This window comes from Oenanthe melanoleuca, chromosome 4, assembly GCF_029582105.1.
Source record: "Oenanthe melanoleuca isolate GR-GAL-2019-014 chromosome 4, OMel1.0, whole genome shotgun sequence".
Taxonomy (NCBI): Eukaryota; Metazoa; Chordata; class Aves; order Passeriformes; family Muscicapidae; genus Oenanthe; species Oenanthe melanoleuca.
The window spans coordinates 62,736,075-62,755,001 of record NC_079337.1 but is presented as its reverse complement, the minus strand read 5'-3'; positions in this window follow the sequence as shown (position 1 = coordinate 62,755,001).

Genomic DNA, 18,927 nt, shown 5'->3' with positions numbered 1-18,927 from the left:
GTTTCCGAAAGAAAATCCGAGGCAAAAAATAAAATTTTCAATTTCTTTATTCCTTCTTCATTCATTCATACAAATTCCATAGGAAATCAATAAGTTTAATCTATTTTCACACCAGTATTCCATTGATGTATTTTTAATGAGCTTCACTGGAGATATTCCTGATTTGCATAGCCACCTTCAACAGAAAATCTGGTGAATTTGCCTTGGAAGCAATCCAACAAAACCCACAAAATTTGACTAGTTGCTGTTAACACCAAGAGATAAGGATTTATTAAGTTTAAAAAAAACTGTGCACTTTAATCCACACAAGATTAACAATCTGGGACTAAAATTCAGGTAGAACAACATGGTTTTAAATTAGGAATACAATGGAAGAATGTATTTAAACATTGTATTACTCTTCTAATATCTTCAAGCAGTTTACTAAGCTGAAACTACATAATCTTATTAAAAAGTTCAAAACTAGGGCAGGTCTTGCATTCTGCAAATAATATGTGTCATCATGGTTTCTGATCAAAATCTATTGGCCTCAGCAGTCCAGGTATTCATTTATGTCTTCCCTGAGCAGTGATATAATTTTAATTTACTGGTTTAGTTAGGCACAGGAGGAGAAGTTTTAAAACACATTGTTACTTGGATTGCAAAGCCAAAATGCAAATGTGAACTTGCTAGTAGTTACTAACTAGATACTGGCTGCTAAAGAGGAAGGTTTAGGGGTGATGGCATCACAAAAATCCTTTTTTTCTGACTGGTCAGATAGGCAGCCCCAGGTGTATTGACATGTCTGTCTTCTTGTAAAAAGGTGCTTGTGGAAGGGAAACTTCCAGTAGTAACAAATAGTTTTCTTCTTTTTCCATTTTTGTGCAGATAAACTTTTTAAAGTGAATTTCTTGAAGTACCCCTGAAGTCTCACTTTCAGAGATGGCAGGGACACTAAAGTTTCTGTTAAGACCTTATCTACACATTAACATTGTGTAAATAGATAAACCTGTGTACACCCAATTTTGCATGTAGTTATAATGCTGCCAGCTCAGTTTCACTTTAGGAAGGTGAACTAGTTGGTATTTTTTGATTAGTATAAATGTGCTTGTTCTGGAGCATGGACTCTGCTGACTAGAAAACAAAATTGATATTTCCCAGAATTGATATCTCTGCAACAAACCTGTGCATAGGGCAGACATCTACCCCCTGGAAATGATATTTGAAAATGTTCTCAGGCAGGTTTCAGGTGCTAAAGATCCACATCTACAGATGGGATACTCAGACAGATCCACTGGTGACTCACTAAATGAAAAGTGCTCAGGAAGAGAAGGGAGATTTGAACAGCTCCCTGTGTCACCATGGATAAAGGTGATCAGTTTTCTCCAGAAAAGTGCCTTGGTGCATGTGAGGGAGCTGAGGTGATAAAAGCACCCAGCTGCCTGCAGCAGCACAGGAACAAAGCTGCATTGTGATGGTTGAGGAAGGGTGGCTGCTTATCTTTCACAAACTGCATTCCTGCTTCAAACACACATTGAAATTGAGGTTCCTGCTACTCCTCATCTCTGGTTTATCCCCTGACTGGTTTATCCCCTCATCTGTTCCATCTCCTTACAGAAAAACTAAGATCTGTGAAGACATACACTGGAAACAAAACTGCAAGTAAACCTTGATCAGGTAAACTTAAACTTTCATAGAGCACGGAAACATGAAAAGGGGTGCAAAAAAGAGCTCAAATGGCAAGTGAAGAGAAATTGAAAAACCTTACACATTTATGCAACACATGGAGAAGCAGGGGTGAAAATGGAAATTATGGTGTACAATGAAACCTTACAACTCTGGCCTCTGTTACAGACCTGAACACAAACATCTGGGGAAAATTGTTTCTTGTTCTTATTTCTCTGTGTCTGTGTGGCACCTGGACAGCATTCTCCAGGGCAGAGCTGGGCCAGCAGGGATGTTTTCCCCAGCACACCACCCAGCCATGCACAGAGCAGCACTGGCCCTACAGCACAAATCTTCACCTGGGAGTGTGCAGACACCACCCTGCCATGGTGGCTTGGAAGAGGATGGCAGCTGGATGGTTCTGAGATCTGAGCAAATGCCCAAATCCCACAGCATTCAGAGATATGAGCAAATGCCCAGATCCCACAGCATTCAGAGATATGAGCAAATGCCCAGATCCCACAGCATTTTGCTAGTTGTCCTCTGCTCTAGAAATAAATGCTTGAAGTGTGAGGAAACTACACCACCTCAGGTGAACAGTCAGAAGGAATTAAAAGAGCTGCAAAAGTTCAGCCAAGGCTGGTGTCAGTTCTGGAACTTGTACAGACTAACTAGTGATGACCAGTTTACTAAGCACTTGGGGTTGTGACAATAATTTAACTGGGGACACACTTCAACATTTCTTGAAAACTCTTATTTATTTGAATATCAAAATAATAATTTATTAAGTTGCTGTTAGGTCCTCCCACTTAAGGATGTGGGGCCAGCTATTCACAGAATTCACAAGGAAAGATCTATGTGGACAAGAAATAGTAAGCCCAAAGATCACATGTTTCATGGTGGGATATAGCCTAAAAAAAAAACCCCCAGCCTTCTAACTTTAAATATTATTGTTTTCCTAAATTAACTCTGGGAGATTTTAATCTAGATCTTGGTTCTCTGCCAGGGAACACACACCACTCCCCACATCCCTGAGAACAGTCAGCTGGCATTATAGTGAAATAGCAGCCAGTTAACTCTATCACCTTTTCATAAAGTCATCTTCTCTAATGATGCTCTTCTTTTAACTCCCTGGAGATTCCAAATGAGCACCCTGTGTGTGGGGACACAACTCCTTTCTTGTCTTTTGAAGGGTTTTTAGTGAGGTCACAGGACTATTTAGTGAAACAAAAAGGAGGACTGAATACACCAGATGACTTGCTGAAGTTCATAGGGGTAACTCTTCAATAATACTGATTAACAGGTCAGGCTGGATCAGGGAAGGGTGGTTAGGATGCCTGGAGAAGCTGCCTGAGAAGGAGGCTCATTGAGGAAGGAGGCAGGGATTTATGGAAAGCTCTGAGAGCACATTGTTTGGGGCTGAAGCCAAGGGGCCACAGTGAAAGCAGGCTGGCCAAACACAAAGCAAGTGGAGAGCAGGCAGGACACTCTCCCTTGCACTGCATCCTCGAGCAAGCTTTTTGTCCTGCCTAATTAAAGCAAATGGCAGTGCTGCTCACTGCTTACAGATCACAGTTTTCAACCCTTGTCAGGGAAAATTCTCCTGATGAACCCATGGGATATAACCTGAATAGAGGAGGGAAGGTGGAGCATGGAGTTTTGCCAAGGCACTGACAAGCTGTGTCTGGGTTGGTTTCCAATGAATCAGCGCAGCCATCTGGGGGAAGGGGGAGGAATTCCCTCACTTCTGCATCAACCTATCTGTGTTTTAAAGGGGAACTATTTTTCAGAAAGATGTGCTGTGCATATCTGGCACTTGGCCTCTTGTTACTGCCAGCTGTCACTCTGATAATGTGTTATAAATGATGGCACACCAAGCAGAGAGGGCTGCAAGCCCATGTGATTGCTTTGCATTATCAAAGTGACAACCAGAGAGAACAAGAGCTCTGGCTGCTGAATTGGTCCATAAGTAGATTTTATGTTGCTGATATTACTATTTATATACAAATGGGTATTAAACGTTTTTAATATTTTCCCCAGCAGGAGTCAGTACATTGTTAAGACTTCAGTGTGCAGATAGCTGGGGTAAGGCACAAGACAAAATTTGTTTAAAATTCTGTTTTGATAGACTACAGCAGGCAAAACAATGATTGTTGATGAAATTGGTTCAATTTCATCTAATTTCACATCTGTAAGCAGGGGAATCTTAAGTGATTTAACCTGGCATCATTCCCTCAATAAATCCATGCCTACATTACCAGATGCCATTGGGATACCTCCTGTGATCTCCACATCTGACAAAGCCATGATTGTCAGGAATTGCATGGAGATCCAGCAGAAGCAATGCAGATATTTCTATATGTATTATATCTGTATACACATATATACATATATACATATATACATATATACATATATACATATACACATATACACATATACACATATACACATACATACATACATACATACATACATATACATATACATATACATATACATATACATATACATATACATATACATATACATATACACATATATATGTACGGGTGGAACAAGCTGGTAAAATCTACTGCAGAATCTGAGCTGGGGTTCCTGGGTCAGTACTGCTGGGGGAAAGCTTTTGTTAATATCCAGGAAATGCTGTCACCTTCCAGCAGGTCTGTGCCTCTGCTCTTCCACAGTGGCCTTGGTGGCCCTGGAGAAAGTTCTTTGTATGCCTGGATGTCTCTTTATTCCTCAAGCATAAAGTGACACAGCACGAGCAGAAGACTCAACTCAATCCTATTACACAGTTCCTCAATTCTAGAAACCTCTTCTGGGACTTCTTTCTCTCAGAAAGCCAAAGCAAAACTTTTCATAACTGCATGTTCTCTACTTCTTGATTTCATCTGTGTTTGGAAAAGACAATAATAAAATGCTGAAGGAAATGCTGTTCTTAGGATTTGTGTGTTTGGTCTATGGTGATCTTCTATGGAATAAAAACTTTCCTGGCCTTCTGTAAAAAAGTCTAAATGTTGTTATCCTGAATCTTGGCAACTTTTTTTGTTTCTGAGTGTTTCACAAGATAAAGCAGTTACAGTTTCTTCTGGGAGATATCTGCAAACACCAAAAATATGTGGCTTATGCACAGGGCACAGGAACTCCTCCCACACCAAGCATTGCTGGGTAAAGTTCAAAAGCCTCAGAGACAGAGGTTTTGTTGTGTTGGTCCATAACTCCTATGACATGCACAGAGTTTGTCCTTTCTAGAGGTGGCAGAAAGGGGACACGTAACAAACAAAAAATGTAGGAGGGAACAGTTCTCTAATCCCATTAAGAAGTGGACCAATGAGTTGAAGTCTTATGGAAATGGCCAGATTTACTACAGAAACCTTCTAATGGGTCAAATGGAAAAAGAGAGAAAAATCAGCCATGCACTTGCAACAGATTATTGCCATGAATCTATTCAACACAACTTTTCCATGAAATTTCTACTACCTGAAATGGTAAATATACATGAATTAACCCTGCTTATGTCATTCAAGCTGATCACCCTAAAGACAGCTGGAAACAATGCTGCAAAACAAATTAATGATAAGGGCATTAAAATTTGTAAATATGTCAAGTGATGAGACATGTCATTTGATGCAATTATACCAAAAGGGACATTTCTACTGAGCAAAAGCTAAATAAATGGTTATGCATCAATAAGAAAATATTACAGAGATAAAGTTACTAAGTGAAGAAGTACTCCCTGCTCTGTATCTCTACATGGCAGCAGTACACTCATATTTTACTACCCACAAGATATTTACCACTGGGTAAATAATTTTTCTCTTATGGGCTTGCATAGAAATGCAGTGCAGCCATTGAATTAAAATGGATTTGAAAATTTTGGGGGTCAGAAGCGAAGGTGATGATTATCTTGTGTTTTGTAGGAACCATAAAAATGTATCCAGATATTTTCAAAGTGAGAGGACTGACATTTTCCTACAAAACGTGTGTGAACTCTGCTTAGAGTCAAGGAAGGGAGATTGGGTGGAGGGAGGGAGGGTTGGTGCTGATTCACAGTAACAGACGTGAGAAAAAGCAATGATGGGTTGTGGTTAGCACTGATAGAAGTGCAGCCAGAAGATTACAGCAAACTTCATGTCAGTCACTTATGTTCTTTAGAAACACTGCATTTGTTTTAGAGCATCCTGATGGGCCAACTTCACTGGGTGTGAAAAGCTCCATTGGTTCCAGAGGAATTTCTGATGAGCAATGTGTAAATAACCTTGTAGGTTAGCAGAAATAAGGCAATATCTTTGGCATGGAGTCAACAGCCATAATTTAATTTTTGGCTGGTATAGGTGGGCTAAACTAGAAGGTACATGTCTGAGTCAAGGCTTGAAGGAGACCTCTCAGTTCTGCATTCTCAGACTTCAGGTCCAAAAGGTATTTGTTACAGGGTCTTGGTAGCTACTCCAGCTACTCCAAAAAAGTCTTACTGGATCAGTATTTAAATATTTAAATCCCCTTCTTCTGAGCTGAACCTTCCCACTTGCTCACATAACAGCTATACCTGTGTCAATGGAGGCAAAACATTAAAATATGAACTATACTTGTATTTACCAAATAAGAAAATTGCCTACTCCTGATTCCTACACCTCTACATTTCTGGTGAACAAAACTCATGACAAAGCTGGTACTCAGAATTTGTAATGAATTATCTGGCAGTTGATTTAATAGAACCACTTAATGGAGATGCTTTTTGCCCTTTCTCCTCCCCCTTTTTAAGGCCAGAAGAGCCTGAAGTGATTTTCTCCCTGTCTGGAGCTGTCCTTCCTGCACAGCCCCTCATGGCAGTGTCTAGGTCCATCTCTGGCAGTGATCACTCCCACTTCTAGCAATTCATGAAAATCCCATGTTGCAGAGGTTAATTGGCTGCTACAGCTCTCCTGCAGGTTAGCAGTGTCTTTTAGGAGCTCCTCCTCCTCTGCCCTTGCCTTCCCCACCCCAACCTCCTCTCATTTGGAGCCATTTGTTATCTGCTCAAAAGTACTATGGTTTGTTTCTAACCTTAAAGCTAGAAATACTCTTATGGAAAGAGGAAAAACAGAAGAAAGAATGCTCAGGGGGAGCTGGCAGAGAATCCTGTCTTGTAGCAGGTTTTTACACGATCTTGAACAAGTCTTTGATCATGACTGAGAGCTTTGGTTACTGCTGTAGAACAAGAGATAGCAATGTGCATTTACTGGTTTATGCTGCAACCATGCCTGTGTGTTTGTGCTGGAAACAGGGAAATCAGCCCTTTAGTGACTATCCCTGGAAGCTTTTGTCAAGAAATATTTCTCTAGCCAACCTATTCCTTAAAACAAAGTGACAAATACATATCTCTTTATAAATATAATATGATTAAAACAAGCTTTATTTTTTTCACCCTTACAGTAGCCAAAAAAAGTATCTGGGCCCATGAAAAAAATTATTAAGCTTTCTGCAGAGTGATTCTGCATCCTAAAATCCATTTTGCAATTTGGTTTCAGTTCTGTAATATATTGATATTTGTGCTATTCCTAGTTCTGGTTGAGAGGTGATTTGGGTTTTTTTTTAACTTAATGTTCAGAAAGTCCAGACTCAGCAGTTAACCTGAACTGAAAAATCCAAAGTTCAGTCAGCATGAACTTTGCATCCAGCATAAAAATACTACTACAGTATCAGGGTAACTGTTCTTAATTCACCCAACAAAGCAGTCTTTCATTCCATCAGGCATTTCACTATAAAACATGAGCATCCCTTCCCATCTGGTCATCAGAGCTGACGAAGGGGCTCTGAGGGTGGTGATCAGAGGACACAGGAAGGGGAGCAAAGTGCTCCATTATGTTTGATGACACATCTAGGTACAAAGTGTACATCATTTACAGGTCACCGTGTCCTGGCCATCACTACACACACACTGTTCAATTACTGAGCAGTTGTGCATCAGCATTACACAGAAGGGTAAGCACCTGTAAATCCCACATGTTTTTACAAAATGATAACTACTGCCTTTGGGAAAGGATGGATTAAAAAATCCTCAATATAAAATTGTTTAAAATGGGAATTTGGATGAGGATGCAAATTCCATTGTTGTCAGCAACAACAAAATCTGTGGGTTAGGAAATAAAGACAAATCAGCCTTGCTCCAGTTCTTTTCAGTGTTGTATCCTACAGCTACATGAGAGAACCATTCCTCACTCCTGCTCTAATGCATAGCATGAACAGTGACTTCTGTGCCTTTCTGCCATTGGATCAGCACACCTGACTCTCAAACACACACACCATCATTATGGAATTTACTCTGCCTTAGCCTGACTTAGAGTTTGTATTTGGCTGTAAATTGGAGCAAGTTGAGGAATACACCTAAGCAATCCACCTCAAGCAAGACTAGCTAGCAGAATATCTGCCAGCAGCTGAGACCTTCTCCCTGCCCAGCCCCTGAGCCAGGAACAGGCATGCCCACACCTTGGGTGGCTCAACAGCTCTCCTGGTGCTGTGCAGACAAGCAGCTCTGAGCAAGGAGCTCCAGGAGGGGCTGGGAACAGCTCGAGGAGTTCCTTTATGCATTTGCAATCTCCACCCGCTCTCACTCCTGGGTGCACCTTCCTCATGGTGTAGCAGCTTTGGGTTCCCAGCTTTCTTCTGTCACCCTTACAGCTGTATTTATTATTAAATTTCTGTCACAGTAAATCCCCTCTCTGACTTCTGGGACAAGACATAAGTACCAAATACAGTGGAGGGCTGTAAAGATGTTACTCAAGAAATGTCTTTGTAATGCAAGAGGCACCACTCCTAATGGCTGGCATGGAATTAAAAGTACACTTAAACCAATAACACTCAAGACAATTCCCATATTTCTTGGGTATTGATGACCAGTTGGGAGGAGCTTGTATGGCCAGAGGCAAAGTCAAAGTCATTAACCTCTGTCTGTCACTTAGGAAACATCCTCTCCTGAAGCTTTTATCACAATGTTATAATCTAAAATATGGAAATAAATATTTACGTGTTGAGTGGCCTTTATTTTTCATGAGAACTGCATTGCCAGTTAGTATATTCACTGCACTTTTAGAGGATTAGTGCCCAGGATATAGACAACCCAGAGTCAAAATGCTTCAAATTTAATTTGCTCCATAATAATTTCTCACTGAGAAAGCATAAGGATGCTGCAGACAAAGAATATATTGATGAACAGTGTTCAGAAGTGCTAAAAATTTTTAGGTCCTTTGGACAACAACATTTTTAAGTATATATGATGACATCAATGTGTCTCTTCACCAGCTGCAAGCATGGTAGGTTCTCTCTCTTCTTCTCTCTTCTTCTTCACCATTTATCCATTGTGATTGCTCTTAGATGGAAGGTGGAGTGCAAATTTTTACTAGAGTCCTGATTTGCTGCTCCTGAGGACTTTCTCTGACATCTCAGCTTATGCCTTCTCATCCACAGACTTAATGCACCAACTCATTTTAATAGACAAATACATATATTTATAATAAATTATTAGGCCCCTGACTTAGTTTCTTTTTAGTTTTTCCTCCTAGAAGTCTAGTTTTGGACAATCAGGTTTGAAAATATTATCCTTAGCCATAACCAACGGGTTGATTTTTGACACAAAGGTAATTTTTAAACTCCAAAAAGTAAACAGGTGTCTTGAGGAAATAATTCTGACCCCACAAAGAAGTCTTTCTATCTCTGAAAATAATTTAACTCAAAATTTTTCTGACAAGATAGTAATTTCTAAGAGTTACAAAGGATGGAAGACAACATCACCACCACTGTATGGACACAGCCAAGCTGTTTAAATTCCCTCAGTTTTCTATTTTTTATCACAGTGGATAGTCTTTGATGCACAAAACAATAACTCATTCAATAAACAAAGGAACTGTGCTATCATTTTTATTGACTACATTGATTTTTTTGATGGCCTCAAGATTACCAACCACAAACCTAATCTGGTGTGCTTTTTTCCTACTATCTGGTGAAAGTTAATTGTTGTAATTATTAATCAGTCAGTTTGCCCATGGTGAGAAACTGCAAACAGAGTAAGGGAAATGTTGGTGCCTGTTAGGTCTGACTGAGCTTTGAATACCTGCAATACCCAGGTGATGGCTGTGCATCCTGTGGGGCATGTGAGGAGTGGTGCTGCATGGAACAGGAGTTCAGGACAGATGAAGGAAATGGAAATGGCCTTTCCTGGCCTCAAATGCACAGAGCAGGGAATGGTGCCTGTGCCTGTGGCACAGCTCTGGCAGGCACATCACAGAGTGCCCCAGCCACTGTGAGGGATGTCTCAGCTGCAGCACCTTGGCTTCCCCCTCACTGCCATGGGAGGTGTGGCTGCAGCTGCTGCACCCCTGCTGGGCACCCACCAGTGCCTGAGGCTCTCCAGCTCCTCACACAGCAACAGAGCCTTGGAAGGGCACTCCAGCCCCACAGGCTCTGCCTTGGCCTTTGCTGTGCTTCAGACATGCACAGGGCAGGGCACAGCCCTGGGCTGGGAGGGCTCTGGGGAGCCCACACTGCCTGGCAGCCACGGGGGATGGATGCCAGGCAGAAGCAGTGTGTGAAATATTAAATGGGATGATTCCTTGGTGCCTCAGAAAAGGGCTCTTTGCTGTTCAGCTTGCTCATGGCGTGGTCAGCAGCATTTCATGTTTGCCATTTGGTTTGCAGGGCCCACCAGACTGTGGCCCCAGTGGGAAAGGAGAGATGCTGGGTCTGGCTGCTGAGGGATGAATGGATGCCTGGGCACCACCTCCTTGGCTAAAACTGGGTGTCTGCTGCTCCCCTCTGATGTGGTTTGCACTTCACCAGAAATGCTGCAGCTGCTGGGCCTAAAGCAGTTGCTTGGGAAAGAAAGAAAGAAATTTAACCCAGACCATATGGATTTGCAACAGCATCCCTCCATTCTTGCATTTTGTGAGGCATTTTGAGCACCTCTGGTATATTCTGGATATTCTAGGTGGTTGAGGCATGCAGGAATCTCCTGCATTTTGGGTGGATAACCTGGGCTGCAGGGCAGAAGCATCTAGATGCATGTGCCAGTACACTGTACTGTTGGCAGGAGGCAAACCACCCCCTGCCTGTATGTGAAAAAAATTGCCCAAATTTTGATGGTTGTTCCTGTGTAGGTGGTTTGCTGCTGATAGTTGGCATCAGGCTTCACTGTTTGGAAACACCTGCAAAGGAGGTCTAACTGTTGGAAAGCTAGAATGAAGAGACAATTTGGAATACGCTGCCAAAATAAGAACAACTGGAATGGAAAACATCTTAAGTCATTAAATTCCAGTATCATAGTAATACAATCTGCTTTGGGTTAAAATCTGAGGATCAGAATTATTAAAGCTCCCCTCAGGACTTGGACTACTGATAGTGAGATGATGAGCCCTCAGTAAAAATGAAACGGAAGGGAAGCCCTGGGCAAGCATAGCAGTGAGTTTTTGGATAGCAATAAACCACATGTAGACCCACAATGCATGACTCAGACATTCACTGAATCCATATGCCCCATCTGGGAATTGCACTCCTTTCTCCAGCTCAAGCATCTGACTGGAGCACATGTACACTGCACACTTGCTTTGGAGAAAAACATGGTTCTTGCATAATGGTCAGAGAGTGGTGCTGTGAGCTGTTGTGCAATGGGGAGAGACTCTGCCTGCCCACACTGCTTTTGCCAAGAGATTATAGGTTCACAGTAACAGCCAGTGCCTTTACAATTTTCCTGGAGCTTAGTGAGGCAAGGCTACAGCCACATTAAAAATTAAATGGAAAGAACAGTCATAACTTGTAGGCAAACACAATGAATGAGCAATAATGGGCTGGCCAAGTCTTTGAGGACATAAATCTTTCCATCTGAAGCAGCAGAAGGACTTTGTAACCATATGATTAGTGCTTGTGTTTTGGTTGGATTGGAATGCAGTTAAGGATGTTGTGGGTTCATGTCCTCTTGCTGCAGGTGGTGAAAACCAGAACAAGCAGGATCCTTCACATCTCAGGAGCTGCCTGTAGCTGTGGACAAAACAACTCCCAGGCTCCTAAACCAGGGAGGAGGAACAGAGAGACACAGGGCTTGTGGTTGCCATTGGGGACTGGTACTTTTAAACAATTTTTGAGGCAAGATTCCCCATCTCTCTTGCTCTCTCTCTCTCTCACACACAACCTGTTTGTCACTCAGGTGGCAAACCTGGACTCAGCCAGCTCAGCTCCAGCCCAGCTGTGATCCACATGGGAGGTCAGAGGCTGAGGAGAGCAGAACTGGTTTAAATCCAGTTTGCCTGCCATGTCTCCAGTTCAGTGGCCCCAGGACAGCTCTGAACAGCAGCAGTCATTAATAAGATCATTGCTAAGACCTGAAGTGGTGCATGAGAAAACAGTGAAGGTTGCTATCCTGGGAGAGTGATCTTCTTCCCTTTCTCCTTCAGTGACAAATTGTCTGGCATGTGACTTACTACAATGGCCAAAGATGAATGACAGAGAGTTTTCTCACCCTTCCAAGACACACACTCAGATTGTTTAACTTTTATAGGCCTTAAAGATCTGGAAAACTCACTATATAAACATGGACAGATTGAGGCCGTTTACTCACCACTGCTCCTGGGACTATATATTTTTATGAAGTAAATTGTTGTCTATTATGAAGAGTGACTTTTAATTAGCTGAAAGAAGGTTGTAAATGTCCAGAAAGTACATAAACTAATAAAATTAATATTCTGATCAATAACTGCTGGCTGATATATGACAGGTCATAACTGTCTTCACAGACAAATGTCCTAGTATGTTTTCCTTTCTAGACTATTTATTGCTGTTTCCAGAAATTAGCATAACTAATCAGTGTGAAAATACTTTCTCTATTATATACAATATAAAATATGTCACTAATTAAAACCATGATCAGAAGATCTAGTAGGAAATCAGTAGGGAGCCTCCTAGAGCCAAGGTGATAAGAAAAGTAGTAAGCTCATTTCAACTAGAAGTTTCTCACCTACTTTCTGTGATTGCTCCTGGGCATTAGATAATTCAGGGTGCCAGAACTGTATATGTTCTGACTCATTTGAGACTGCAGATGTTTGTCTGGAGTCAATGTGGAAAGATCTGCAGTGCTAGAGGTGCATGGGCTCCATAGCCTGCAGCCCAGAAGAACCTGGCATCACCCTGGACTGCCTGTATCTTCCTGCCTTTAAGGAGAAGGTGTCTATCTACACATGGATCAACTGGATGAACCTTCAGCATGACTACAAAGAAGGGCTCAATTCATATCTGTCCCACAATTTAGACACAGCTCCAGTGGGAACCTTTATTTCTTTGAGGGAAATGGAAATGGTTGAAGACAACTACTTTACTCCAATTTAATGCAGGAAAATATTTTCCCATCAGTTTGCACAGAAATGCTGCATGCTTTTCACTCTTCACTGCAATAGGAAAGGCACAGGTGTGGAGAGATGGGAATTTTATTTCCTCAAAAGCAAGATGCCACAAGACAAAGAGCTCTTTATTTGATCATAACATCCTGACCTGTCTGCCCAGTCTGCCACCATCAAATCTTGGCAAGTATCTCTGTCAAGATTTTGGTGTTCAATATTTCTGAAAAACAAAACAAAACAAAACAAAACAAAACAAAACAAAACAAAACAAAGCAGAGACATCATAAATGTCCTAAACTTTCCTAATGCTGAAAATCTGTCCCACTCTATTTAACAGCTGCATGAGAGGTGTGTCATTATGGGACTACTTTACTGACTGGATAGACTCAGACAACAGTAGAAACCAGCTACTTCATCCTCTGAGCATCAGTGTCTTGACCTCTGTCACTGGCCTTTATAATTCAGGTTTTTTTAGGGCTGGTTTTTCCTCTCTGGCTAGGAGCTAATGCAGGCTCTCCTGTGATCCCTGAACCTCTTCCAGAAAGGGTCCTGGCCTTGTGCTGTGAGCACCCACCTTCCCTGGAGGCTGGCTCAGGTCTCAGCAGGCTGACTCATGTTGGCTGAAGCTGTTTTACCTCCAGGAGCTCTGAGAGGGCTCAGGGCTGGGCAGCAAAGCCCAGACTGACCCCATGGACTGGCCCTGAGCAAGGCACTGCTGTGCCCTTGCACCCTGCTGCTGTCACACCTGGGCAGCCCCTGGGCTGTGCTCTCACCTTGCCCCTCTCCCCCCTCCATCCCCTTGCTGCTGGAGCTGATAAGGGAGCAGAGCATGGGCTCATGCTGGGCTGGGGAGATCTGCTGGGCTTGCTCTTTTCTTGCAGGTGCTAGAGGGGAGATTCTTGTCTTCTTTGCAGCAGGGAGTAGCTGCAGGCACAAACCAGCCACTTGTGTGGGGGATGATCTTTCACACAGGCCCTTCAGATGGGACGTCCTCTTGCTGTGAAAACACGTCACAATTTTTTGTGGGTAGGGGTTTTCCCTGCTCACAGGAACATTTCCCCCCTCCTTCCAGCTTTGCATGCCTCCTGATGTTCTGCCTTTTATCCTCCAGGTAGCTGGATCCCAGTGATGCAATCTGAGATGAGAGGCTCTTTGAGATAAGGAGACTGATATCAAAATTCACTGCTTTCAGGGAGTCAGTGTGGGTCCAGCTGCTGTGTGAGGTACAAGAGTTAGCTAATAGTGCTGAAAAAGCAGTGCACACTGAGTTCTTGCAGCCTCCTTGGGCAACAGAATTTTGCAAAAAAAAAAAAATTTGAAATTTTTATCCTCTCTGGCATCCTCTTGTTTCTTTTTTTATAAGGTTCCCGTCAAAAAATATTTCTGATGAGTTGCTATAACATGCCAAATTTCTTCATATCTGATGCTTTAAGTTTAACTATATTTATCTTGTTTATGAAAGCTGACAAGTGATACAGCCATAATAGCGCCAGCAGAAATTGCACAGCAATTTTCCTTGGGTTCTTTTCAAGTCAGTGGAACTGTTAAATGAGATTAGTGCAGTGGAAGGGTTTATTGCAGCCGTGAGAAAGCAGATAGACACATATCACAGGGAAGCAGCCATGGACTCAGAGGATCACATACAGAGACATTGAGCCAAGGAGGGTTTGCCAGGATAACACCAGTGCATCTTTTAGCTCTGTGGAGCTGTGCCTCACTGTGTTTCTGATGGTTCTCCACTCATCCCAACAGGTGTCTCTTCTTTCCTTCTCCAAACCCTCACATATATATTTCAGTGCCTTATTCTGACACTGGTCATGCTTGTAGCTTGATGAGTTTTTTGAGTAGTAGTGGGGAGCTGGAAACAATGGTGCCTATTATTCTCCTTGTAACCCTTAACACAGCCCAAGAAAATCTGTGGTTATGCTTTCTTTTGCTACCTCTGTTTCCTCAGTTTAAGGAAGATATCTTATTAGGACTACATCTCACTGCTGAAGTAGTTATATTCATAGAAAAATAAATAATCTTTATAGATAAAGAAGTGCTTTGCTTTTAATATGTGAAATGTTGTTATGTATGTTATGTTACAATATGAGTATATATATATGTGTGCATGTATATACATATACATACACATACATACATACAAATAAATAAATAAATAGACATATGTACACACCCACACTCACACACACACACACACACATATATATATATGTATATATATATATATATATATATATATATATACATATATATATCTATATACATGTAAGTCCATATTGATCACCACCAGGGACTGAATCCAGAAGTTTCTGGAGCAAAGAGCATCTCTTGTGTACTTGGACCACTGTGTAAGTCCCCATTCTCTCTGGAGCAGACATAACTCAGAGCAGCTCACATAAGGACCCATTGAGATGTTGCTCAGAGGTTCCAGCTGGGATTCAGCCCTTTTCTCCCTGGCTCAGTAGGAGCCCTGCTCATGCTCAGCTCATTTCCTAAAAGCCACTTCCTACATGCCATGAAAGGCTATTCATATTTCAGCCCCAGTGGCAGGAGAAGGGCAGAGCAGGAAGGGTGTCCAGCTACCAGGTGGAGCAGCAGCTAATTTAGCTCCAGCAGGGACAGAGACCAGAGACACAATGAAGATGTAGGGAAGGGAGGAGCAGCTGGGCAGTGGACAAGGGCTGTGAGCCTTCCAGCTCCCTGGGACATGGTTTGAATTTGTTCCAGCCATTCAAAATGATCTTTCACTTCTTGGCAGAAGCTCACAAAGTTTCTTAGCTAAGCAAAGAGAGCACAAGTCTTCATTGTGCATGGATAGAGACAGACACTGGTCATTTGATTATTGTTGTTGAGAACATAAATGACTGCAATGTTGCAAATGCCACTGGAGGAAGTGAGAGGCTCCCTCATGAAGAGGCCTTGGATGCTATTTGTATCCAGAAGCATCCTGAGATTAAATCATAATTCTCTGGCTGAGTGACCATCTCCACACTCAGATGTGTTGCTTTTTAACTGCACTCAGGGGGCTACTGCTGAAAGAAAGGCATTTCTTTATCTCCCTACTAATATATTTTCCTTCTGCACCATCAAGTTTTCCTTATGGATATCTATGCTTTGCAATGATGCCTTTGCAGACCTTAGGAAAGGTCTGCACCCACACATAATAAGTTGCTTTCCATACCCCAAATAGCTAAAAAACTGAACAGGAGAAGGATTATTCTCCAGACTTTACAGATGGTGACCAGAGGCACAGATAAGCAACACAACTTCCTTGTGACTATTCTGGAAATCTGTAACAGAGCCAGGCCTTGGACCAAAATTTCTGGTGTCCCTATGCCAGACTGCAACCAAGTCTGGCCTTTCTCTCTGGAGGTTCATATTTGCAGAGTTTTAAGGTCAGAGGAATGATCACCTTATCTAGGCTGACCTCCTCTGTGTCAAGTCCAAGAATTTCTTTGATCAAAGCATATTTTACAGAACAGAATACAGCCCTGTTTTGAAGGCACCAGGACATAGGAAATAATTTTACAACTTCCCTCTGTACTATTCCAGTGGTTAGTCATCTTTGTTGCTGACTTTTCATATGAATGAGTCTGGCTTCAATTTGGTTCTCATGATGCTTCTTTTCTGCTAGATTACAGGGGCCTTCTCTATCTGTGTTTTCTTCCTCTCCTTTTCCCAGACAATTTTTTCATGTGTCTAGAAAGCAGTCAGGTTGACAAGTTACTTGATGCTGAATCCTGGGGATGTGTTTCTTCCCCTCATGTCTGTCTTTGCCATTTTCCCTTCTGTTTTGTAGTGCAATAATTAGAAAGCTTACAAAAAATGAGAGGGGAAGAATGAAGGAATTCAGAAATAAATATTCTTTACTTCCAGATGCAGTGAGGAACATGCAATCAATGGAAGAAGATTAGCAGTGATGATGCCAAATTCTGCTCTCATTTGTATTTTGAATGATAATTTCAAACTTGTGTCTGTTAGGTAAGGAGTTACCTTTTGTTAAGTGAAACAACTTGAGGAACACCTGCCACCAGATACTGATTATGTGGGACTCCAGTCCTGGTTTGAGAAGCCATTGCCAGATTGAGGCTTTTCCTCAGGCACACAGAATATGCTGGGGATTATTTCTGATAAGAAGAAAGTCTCAGAACTTCAGGCCTTGTCCTTTACCCATTTAGTGCAGACAATATAGCACTTATATGACATGGCAGTGTTTTCTTGTGAGAATTGGAATGACATGAAACAGTTGGGAAAAAGCTTGGGAGGATCCATGAAGGTGAAAAGATGCAAGAACTGAACTGTAAGTCATATTGTTCTGTATAAAACACATGTGGAATTGTCTGGGGTACTAAAAGGACTCATTTTCCCATAGGGATGTTGTCTAGGTTGAGGTGATAGTCTGTGGTTTGTGTCTGTAGAGTCTAAGACCTCTTAGTCTGTCCAGAAAATAGCTCAGATCTAAAGATTTCAAGAAAATTCTCTGCTCTATTGATGACTCAGAGCCCATTAGTCTGAGTGTGAATATTTAGACCACTAACACTTGTAAAGTGTGAAAACAGAACACAACAGTGAGAAATGAATCAATACAAATTAACCATAGAGAAAAACAAAGATGTGATGTCATCAAAGCTCCAGAGAAAAAGCCAGAAACACCAGAAGATGCAGAACCTTAAGAGAAAGAGCAGAAAGGTGGAAGAAGCAGAAGTTGACCAAGATCAATGTTTAACCTGTCTCAAGAAACAAAAAGACAAGTGACTGGCAGCTGCCCATGAGCAGGGGCTCACAGGGGAATATTCACAGCAGTTTTGAGTCTGGGACAGAACTCAGACTGCAGGGCAGGCTTTTCATAAGATTCCTAGTCTGTGTTGCAGATGCCAGTGCAAAAAGTGAATTCCAGAGAAATGAGCTAGGAAAGCAAAACTTCAACCCCTTTTTTCCCCTCAGGGAAGCAGTTTGATTATTGACTGTAGCTGTGTAGCTTTTCATACCCTTGTGATTTCAGATTGGAAGTATCAATACTTGGATTTGGTACTTTATAAAACATGATCTAATAGAATTCCCAAATCAGCTAGAAACTGATAAGCCTTTATTCCATTGCACAAGAAGAGCTTCTCTGTTGTACATGACTACTTCAAAACTTGTCACCACTCATTCAATATTCTTAAATGCCAAATTCAATTCTTTCAGGCTTCAGTTTGGTTTCTCTTTTTTTCCATATTGTGTACTTATATGGAAAAGACATTTAGAATTTGGGCCTCCTAAAAGAAATCTTCCTAGAGGGAATCTTCCTAAAAGGAAACTGCATCTATTAAAAGTAACAAAACATAGATCATGTGTTACTGGAAAACTATCCCATGCATTAAGAGACATTATTAATGGTGTATTTTTTTCCATTTTTTTCCCCCAGGAATCTAAATCAAACTTGTGTAAAAGGGCAGATAAACCAAGAACCCTTGAAAAATAAATAGGAAACAGTGAAAGCATCCACAGATCCAGAATGATCCCAAAGCCCTTAGTATGTTGTATTCTCTTCTAATGTTATAACCAACATGATTTTTATTGGCTGAAAATAGGGAAATAATGATAGGAAAGTCACTATACTGACTTCAGGAAGCACAAAACAAAATTTGAGGAATACCCAAAAGAACTCCCCTTAAAAGTGCATTCCTAATTCAATTTCCACCTCTGTGTTTATCTTGTTATCAGACAGATGAAACCTATCACCTGCAAAAACTATTTATCCTTCAAGGGAGAAGCAGCTCTCTCCTGGTCTGTGGTTTTCAGACACCAGGTGGAAAACACAGCAGATGCTGGCTGTCCTGGACAGGAGAATCAGAGCTGGAGCTGAGGGGCTGTTTCCAGTGGGCAGCAGAGGAAAGGCACTGGGCACTTTGGCTTAGGACTCACACAATGCCTC